This window comes from Scyliorhinus canicula, chromosome 17 (assembly GCF_902713615.1).
Source record: "Scyliorhinus canicula chromosome 17, sScyCan1.1, whole genome shotgun sequence".
Classification (NCBI taxonomy): Eukaryota; Metazoa; Chordata; class Chondrichthyes; order Carcharhiniformes; family Scyliorhinidae; genus Scyliorhinus; species Scyliorhinus canicula.
The window spans coordinates 133,824,617-133,834,121 of record NC_052162.1 but is presented as its reverse complement, the minus strand read 5'-3'; the positions used below and the strand labels follow the sequence as shown (position 1 = coordinate 133,834,121).

At 48.8% G+C, this 9,505-nt stretch overlaps 1 long non-coding RNA gene across 1 annotated transcript; it reads right to left on the bottom strand.

The window, feature by feature from the left end:
* Positions 1-3,477: 3,477 nt before the first annotated feature.
* On the bottom strand, positions 3,478-6,785 carry LOC119952117. Its single transcript, XR_005457769.1, has 2 exons — positions 6,371-6,785; positions 3,478-4,252 (listed from the first exon to the last, which is right to left on the bottom strand). It is a non-coding gene; the product is annotated as an uncharacterized LOC119952117 (long non-coding RNA).
* Between the last annotated feature and the right edge of the window lie 2,720 nt (positions 6,786-9,505).

Here is a 9,505-nt window from a genome sequence, read left to right as displayed (position 1 = left end):
TCGACTATTTTGTTTTCTTTTTCAGAATGTACCAATTTCCCTTTTGGAAGTTACAGTCCAATGAGATTCCAGCACCATTTATGGACAGTGCATTCCAAATCACAACAACTCGCTGTATTTCACAACAAATAATTGTGCATATGGTGTGTCGGGAGTTTCACAGAGTATTAAAAATGGTGTCAATGCCGTGGTTATTACACAAAATTAAGACTCAATCTTTATCAATGATTTTGGTGAGGACATCAAGTGTAATATATCCTAGTTTGTGGACAATTAGAACAAATGTACATTTTTATAAAACATCTCACTTCCACTGGACCTCCTGAAGTGTTTTAAAGCCAATGGAGTGCTTTTGAATCATATTCACTGTTGCAATGTAGGACGCTGTAAGTACGCATATGTAATCACATTTAGTTTTTAAATTTTTATTTTCATAGTGCATTCACTGTCATTAGTAATAATGTCAAGGAAGCCCTTTTATATCTCAAACATGTGGCTTCCTGCAGCCATTTCACCTTCTGTACCTTTTCTATATGAACTATGTATTGATTTCATAGCAAAAAACAAGAATTAAATTCATGATTATTCAGTAGTTAACATTGATTATCATTAGTGAATTGGTGTATTAGGTAATTATATTGCAAAGACTAGATCTTTATTTTTTTTTAATAAACAATTTTATTGAGGTAGTTTTTGGCTTTATAAACAGTTACAGACATCATCAGAAAGGAAGCAAAAAAGGCAAAAATGTGCAAACATCCACGTACTTTCAATAATTCCATCGTAACATATTGCACAAGCCCGCTCCCCTCCCACCCGTACTACCCGCCATATTTTCCCTCCTACTCTACTCTACCCTCCCCCCACCCCCCTGCTGACGCTCACTCTCCCGCAAAGAAGTCAATAAATGGTTGCCACCTCCGGGTGAACCCCTGCACAGATCCCCTCAAGGCGAACTTAATTTTTTCCATCCCCAGGAAACATGACATGTCCGCAAGCCACCACTCAGTCTTCGGGGGCTTTGAGTCCCTCCACGCCGATAATATTCGTCGCCGGGCTGTCAGGGAAGCAAAGGCCAGCACATCGGCCGCTTTCTCCCCCTGGACGCCCGGGTCTTCCGAAACCCCAAAAATTGCCACCCCTGGACTCATCACCACCCTTGTTTTTAGCACCTGGGACATGACCCCCGCAAATCCGTCCCAGTACCCCCTCAGCTCAGGGCATGCCCAAAACATGTGCACATGGTTCGCTGGTCCTCCCGCGCACCTAGCGCATTTGTCCTCTATCCCGAAAAATTTGTTCATCCGAGCCACCGTCATATGGGCCCGGTGAACGACCTTAAATTGGATCAGCCCGAGCCTAGCACATGTCGCGGTCGAGTTTACCCTACTCAGGGCCTCTGCCCACAGCCCATCCTCCATTTCCCCGCCTAGCTCCTCCTCCCATTTAAGTTTCAGTTCCTCTGTCTGGGACCCTTCCTCCCTCATGAGCACCTTATAAATACCTGAGACTCTACCCTCCCCTTCGTCCCTCCCAGAGACTATTCTGTCTAGGATCCCCATTGGCGGGAGGCGCGGGAAAGATGGGACCTGTCTACGAACAAAGTCCCGCAGCTGTAGGTATCTAAAATCATTTCCCCTTACCAACCCAAATTTCTCCTCCAAGCTCCTCAAACTCGCGAAGCTCCCTTCCAGGAACATATCACCCACCCTTCCCGCCCCTGCTCGCTGCCATACTCGGAACCCCCCATCCATACTGCCGGGGGCAAACCGATGGTTGTCGCAGATTGGCGCCCAGACAGACGCCCCCATCTCCCCCACATGCCTCCTCCACTGGCCCCATATCCGCAGGGTCGCCACCACTACCGGGCTGATGGTGTACTTGGCCGGCGGCAGCGGTAGAGGAGCCGTGACCAGGGCTTCCAAACTGGAGCCCCTGCACGAAGCCGCCTCCACCCGCTCCCAAATAGACCCCGTACCCACCATCCACTTCCTTATCATAGCGATGTTGGCCGCCCAGTAATAATTGACCAGACTCGGCAAAGCCAGCCCTCCCTCGCTGCGGTTCCTCTCCAACATCGCCTTCTTCACCCGCGGAGACTTTCCCGCCCAGACAAAGCTCATGATCAGCCCGTTAACTCTTTTGAAGAAGGACTGTGGGATAAAGATCGGGAGGCACTGAAAAATAAACAAAAATCGAGGGAGGATTGTCATCTTTACAGTCTGCACCCTCCCTGACAGCGACAGCAGGAGTGCATCCCATCTCCGAAACTCTCCCTTCATTTGCTCCACCACCCTGGCCAAATTTAACTTATGCAGCCTGCCCCAGTCTCGTGCCACCTGGATTCCCAAATACCGGAAATTTTCCTCAACTAACCTAAACGGTAGCCCTCTCAATCTGTTCTCCTGGCCCCTTGCCTGTACCACAAACATTTCACTCTTGACCGTATTTAATTTGTATCCTGAGAACTGGCCGAACTCCCTCAGCATTCCCAGTATAGTTCCCATCCCAGCCACTGGGTCCGACATGTACAGGAGCAGGTCGTCTGCATAAAGAGAAACCCTGTGTTCAACCCCGCCCCTCACCATCCCCTTCCAACCCTCTGCGGCTCTCAGCTAGATCTTTATTTTTAAAAATAATACTATCAACCAAAATCTTTCCAGAAACTGCAGAACTATCAGAATTTGTTTGAAAAATAAATTACTTTTATAATTTTGAGAAGTTACAAGACATCATATTCTGCCAAGACTATGTGGGCTGGGCAGTGGAGGAATGGTATTGTTACTGGGCAAGTAATCCAGAGACCCAGGTTAATGCTCTGGGGATCTGGGATTGAATCTGCCTTTGACAGATATTGAAATTGAATAAAATCTCAAATTAAAAGTCAAATTATGACATTGTTGATTGTTGTAAAAACCCATCTGGTTCATTAATGTCCTTTTGGAATCTGCTCTCCTTACGTGGTCTGGTCTACACGTGACTCCAGATCCACAGCAATGTTGTGGTTGATTTGTAAGTGCCCTCTGAAATAGCCTCACAAGACACGCAGTTCAAGGGCAATTGGAATGAGCAGTAAATGCTGGTCCAGCCAGTGACGCCCACCTCCCGTGAATGAATAATTTTTAAGGCGGCTCATTGTTCAATCTGAACATTAGTCAGAAACTGTCTCTTTGATTGGATTTGATTTATTGTCACATGTAGCGAGGTACAGTGAAAAGTATTGTTCTGCGTACAGTCCAGACAGATCGTTCCATACATGAAACAATCTAGGATATCCGATAAATACACAATGTAAATACATAGACACAGACACCGTGTGAAGCATACTGAGTGTACTCAGTAGATAACTAGTGTATGTATAAACCAAATGTATAAATTAAATGTTACTGTATTAATTAGCTACCAGTCTGTAACATGATTAAATAAGTAGTGATCCTTAATTGAGTTACAATTAATTAAACAATAATGAATCAGTAGTTATAGTAAAAGTCTGAGTTTTATTTGTTGTATAAATTAATTCCTGTGTATATAAAGAATGTGCGATGAGGATAAATGTACTGGCAAGGGAGACCTTCCAACTCTGATTAGCCTCAATGTTTGAAACTGAATAAGGGGTTGCACAGAATCAGATAAAGGGATAGAATGAAACTGTTCAATTGTATTCCTGTCAAAGGTAATGAGAGAAGGTGGTGTCAGTAATTAAAGATCCAATTAAATTAAACTGGTGCCCAATTAACCAATGGTCATGTTACCACAGGCCCAACTCTGACATGAGGTAATGGTCACTTTGGGGATAAAGGTCGAGGTTCCGAAGGTCTTCCTTGCTGGCCAAGTACTGAAGACTCTCGAGGCCGAGTTCCAAGGAAATTAGTGTCAAAGGAGCCAGGGAGGGTTACGCTTCCACAGACTGATCACCTGCGTGAAGTTGTAAACGTAAATGTCTTCAAGTCGTTCAGTAAAGCTTCTCATTAAAAAACTCCTTTTAAATTTACTGTTCAGAATTCTGCCTTTGATTTAATTGGTTAAAGTCTTGCCCGAACCAAAGCAAATTTATTAATTGGGGATGTCTGAAATCAATTAAGGATCAGAAAGCATCAATCTTCAATTTAAAACTTGCACTTCTGTAGCGCCTTTCATAACCACAGCTTGTCCCAAAGTGCTTCTGAAGTGTCGTCACTGTTATAGGAAATGCAGCAGCCAATTTCCACAAAGCAAGATGCCACAAACAGCAATGTGGCAATGTGCAGATGATCTGATTTTGGTGATGTTGATTTTTAAAAAAAAATACATTTTGTTAAGGTTTTGTAATTTTATAATAATGTGACAACAGTAAACAATGCAAATCCACATAAAACATTGTGCATAAATCATCTCCATCCCTAACAAGTCCCTCCTACCCTCAACAGAGAATAGCCTAACTACCCGCCTTTAAGTTTTTTGCCTCTGCTGACAGTTAATTTTCTCTAAAGAAGTCGACAAACGGCTGCCACCTCCTGATGAAACCGAGCGTTGACCCTCTGAGGGCAAACTTGATTTTTCAAGTCTGAGAAATCCAGCCACGTCGCTAACCCAGATCTCTGATTCCGGGGGCTTCGAGTCCCTCCACACTAGCAATATCCGTCTCCGGGCTACCAGGGAGGCAAAGGCCAAGACATCAGCCTCTCTCGCCCCCTGGACTGCCGACACTCCAAAATCCGGCACCTCTGGGCTCAGCACCACCCGTGTTTTTAGGGCCGTGGACATGACATCTGTAAAACCCTGCCAGAATCCCCCAAGCTTCAGGCAGGCCCAGAACATATGGACATGACTTGCTGTCCCCCCCCCCCCCCCCCCCCACCAACACACACACACACACACACCTCTCCTCTACCCCAAAAAACCTGCTCATCCAGGCCACCAGTATTTGTGCCCGGTGAACGGGGCAGCACGATGGCACAGTGGTTAGAATCGCTGCCTCACGGCGCCAAAGTCCCAGGTTCGATCCCAGCTCTGGGTCACTGTCTGTGTGGAGTTTGTACATTCTGCCTGTGTTTGCGTGGGTTTCGCCCCCACAACCCCAAGATGTGTCGACTAGGTGGATTGGCCACGCTAACATGCCCTTTAATTGGAAAAAATAAATTGGGTACTCTACATTTTTTTAAAAATGTCTGCCCTGTGAACGACCATAAATTGTATCAGGCTGAGCCTGGCACATGATGAGGACGTATTGACTCTGCTCAAGGCATCCGCCCACAGACCTGCCTCTATCCTCCCCAGAGCTCCTCTTCCCATTTACCCTTTAACTCCTCTATCTGAGTTTCCCTCGACTCCATGAGTTCTTTGTAGATATCCGATACCTTTCCCTCTCCCACCTCTCATAACGTTTAAGAGCCTTCTGACATTGGCCGTAAGTTGACTGCCCTTCACAAACCCCGTCTGGTCTTCCCTTATCACCTCAGGGACACAGCCCTCTAGCCTTGAGGCCAATATTCTGGCCAACAGTTTGGCATCCACGTTCAATAGGGAGATTGGCCTATATGACCCACATAGCTCAGGGTCCATCACCCGCTTCAGGATCAAGGCCTGCGAGATTGTTGGGGGAAGGGCACCCTGCTCCCTTGCCTCATTAAATACCCTCACCAGCAGCGGGCCCAGCATCTCCGAGAACTTCTTATAAAATTCCACTGGGTAGCTGTCTGGTCCCAGGGCCTTACCCAATGTCTGGCCTCCAGCCCCTCTACTATTTCTTCAATTCCAATCGGGGCTCCCGACCACTCCACAAGTCCTTCCTTCGGACTTCAACTCACCCAGAAACTGCCTCATCCCCTCTACCCCAGCTGGGGTTCTGACTCATATAACTTGCTATAAAACTCCTTAAACACCCCAATCACCCCTGCTGGGTCCAAGACCTCCCACCTCTGTCCTTCACTCTTCCAAGCTCCCTGGCCACCTCTCTTTTCCTCAGCTCGTGTGCTAGCATCGTACTGGCCTTCTCACCATACTCGTATACCGCTCCCCCCTCGCCTTCCTCAGTTGCTCCTCCGCCTTCCCTCCAGATAACAGCTCAAACTCCATTTGTAGCCCCTGCCGCTCCTTCAATAACCCCGCCTCCGGGGCCTCCGAATATGTCCTGTCCACCTGGAGTATTTCCCCAACTACCCTGTCCCTCTCTGCTTGCTCCACCTTTTCCCTATGGGTCTGTATCGACATTAACTCCCCCCTAACCACTGCCTTCAGCGCTTCCCAAACCGTTGCTGCCGAGACATCCCCCGTGTCATTTATTTCCAAATAGTTCTGGATAGATTCCCTCACCCGCCCACACACCCCCTCATCCGCTAACAGTCCCACACCCAACCTCCATTGCGGGCGCTGGCCCTCTCTCCTTATTCACCCGTAAATCCACCCAATGTGGGGCATGATCCGACACAGCAATTGCCGAATATTCGGTATCAACCACCCTCGCCAGTAGAACCATGCTCAGAATAAAGAAGTCGATCCGGCAGTACGCTTTGTGCACATGGGAGAAAAAAAGAAAATTCCTTCACTCTTGGCCGTCCGAACCTCCACGGGTCTACCCCACCCACCCCCACAATTCACCTCCATTGGCCCGCCTTTGGGCATCCACTGTCCTCGACCTCCCCTTTTGTCTCTCAGCAATAGTTTCTCCTCTGTCAGCAGAGCAGCTCCCTCTTCCCCCCCTCCGCCCCACTTTAGCAGCACAAGAATCCCAACCCCCCTGAACAAACTTACCACCTGCTCACCACCCCCTCCCCCACTGCACTTCCGTGATTTAGCCCACCTAGCCTGGTAACCCACCCATGGCGCCAGACATCCTACCCCATCCCCCCCCGGCTCAAACATACATATTCAAAACATCACAGTCCCCAATCAACACACAGTAGAAAAAATCCCTCCACCATCTACCTACTGAAATAAAGTTAACTTTACAAATCTAAGCAACGGCCTAAAAAACTGTTACACAGAGAGCACTGCATATACAGATCAAAACTAAGGAAACGTTAACAGAATCGATACCGCAATACCCTCCCCCAAGGTTCAGTGCCCTCAAACTCCTGCCAGCCTTTTGTCTTTGATAAAGTCCATCGCTTCGTCCGGCGATTCAAGGTAAAGTTCTTGGCCCTCAAACGTGACCCACAGACGCATTGGGTATAACAACCCAAACTTCACCCCCTGCTCGAAGAGGGCCGATTTTACCCTATTGAATCCAACTCGTCTTTTGGCCAGTTTCACGCCCAGGTCCTGGTAGATGCGCAGCTCACAGTTCTCCCACTTGCAGCTCAGTGTCTGCTTCGCCCACCGCAAAATCCACTCCTTACCCAGGAAGCGATGCATTCGCACCCGGATCACCCTCAGAGGTTCATATCACTCGCGGCTTCCTCGCAAGCGCTCTATCTACTTCCAAGGGTCGAGAAAACGCTCCATCTCCCATCAGCTTTTCCAGCATATTTGTCACACATGCCCTTGCATCCGACCCTTCACTGCCCTCCAGGAGGCCAACAATCCTCAGGTTCTGTCTCTGGGACCTGTTCTCCAGCTCCTCCTGCAACTTTTCCTGGTGGTCCCTCATCAGCCCCACCTCCACCTCCAAAGCGGTTAAATGGTCCTCGTGCTCAGCCACCTTCTGGATCGCCGGTCTATGGGCTTCCAGCCCGTTCCACCCAATCAATCCTTGCCTTAATTAGGTTGCCTTCATTTGCTTGCCGAAGCTCTCCTGAATGAACTCCACCCGCAGTAACATTGACCACTGTGTCACCAAACCGGGATCCTGCACCTCCGCCATGCTTTCCCGCGCTGCAGGTTCTACAGTCAGCTTCGCTGCTCAACTAATTCTTCTTTTACGACTGTTTCTGGTCCACGGCTCCACATACTGGTGGGGATTTCTCCTCACTGTCTCACTCTCCACCGATGTTTCTAATAGAATTCCGAAAAAAATTGGGAGAATAGGTTCAAAATGTCCGTCACGAGCAGGAACTCCCAAATGCGCGACCTCCTACTCCATGGCCGCCACCAGAAGTCAAAAGGATGAAATTTAGCGACAGTTTGGTCCGGTGGGCTCGTGGAAGGGCGGGAAGCAGCAGAGGCAGCTGATCGGATTGACTCAATCTCAGTCACAAAGAAGCTCCACAAGCTCCTCACACTTCTTGTTGGAGGTGAGGATGGAAGAGACAGGGGAGAGCGAGAGTACTTCAAAAGGAACTAACTTGTGTCAGAGATATTAGAAAGTTTCAACACTGCGTATTTAACATAATTCTAATTTATTTAACTTTCAGCCAGAATATTAGCCCCTGTAAATGGGCCGGACTTTGTCATCAGCAGAAAGAGACCCAAATGAACATGGTTCAGTCCTGAATGTGAGTTCACAGCAAAACCCGATCACTGTGTTTACTTGTGGCCTCGTTGGTGACTCAGCAGGTTGGATGAAGTGGTGAATCCCTTCCCACACTCGGAGCAGGTGAATGGCCTCTCCCCAGTGTGAATTCGTTGATGTGCAGTGAGGCAAGATGATTGTCTGAACCCAGTCCCACACTGAGAGCACCTGAACGGTCTCTCGTCAGTGTGAACACGTTGATGACTCATCAATTCCCCAGAACTATTATAGCACTTCCCACAGTCTGGACATTGAAACGGTCTCTAATCAGTGTGAACTCGCTGGTGACTCAGCAGGTTGGATGACTGAGTGAATCCCTTCCCACACGTGGAGCAGGTGAATGGTCTCTCCCCAGCGTGAACACGCTGGTGACGCAACAGGTTGGATGACTGAGTGAATCCCTTCCCACACGTGGAGCAGGTGAATGGTCTCTCCCCAGTGTGAACACGCTGGTGTTTCCGCAGTGTGGATGATTCAGTGAATCCCTTCCCACACGTGGAGCAGGTGAATGGTCTCTCCCCAGTGTGAACTCGCTGGTGACTCAGCAGGTTGGATGACTCAGTGAATCCCTTCCCACACTGGGAACAGGTGAATGGTCTCTCCCCAGTGTGAACTCGCTGGTGACTCAGCAGGTGGGATGACTCAGTGAATCCCTTCCCACACGTGGAGCAGGTGAATGGTCTCTCACCAGTGTGAACTCGCTGGTGTTTCCGCAGTGTGGATGACTGAGTGAATCCCTTCCCACACGTGGAGCAGGTGAACGGTCTCTCCCCAGTGTGAACTCGCTGGTGACCCAGCAGGTTGGATGACTGAGTGAATCGCTTCCCACACGTGGAGCAGATGAATGGTCTCTCCCCAGTGTGAACACACTGGTGACTGAGCAGGGCGGACAACTGAGTGAATCCCTTCCCACACGTGGAGCAGGGGAACGGTCTCTCCCGAGTGTGAACTCGCTGGTGACTCAGCAGGTTGGATGACTCAGTGAATCCCTTCCCACACTTGATGCAGGTGAACGGTCTCTCCCCAGTGTGAACACGCTGGTGTTTCCGCAGGGCTGATGACTGAGTGAATCCCTTCCCACAGGTGAAGCAGGTGAACGGTCTCTCCCCAGTGTGAACATGCTGGTGTTTCCGCAGG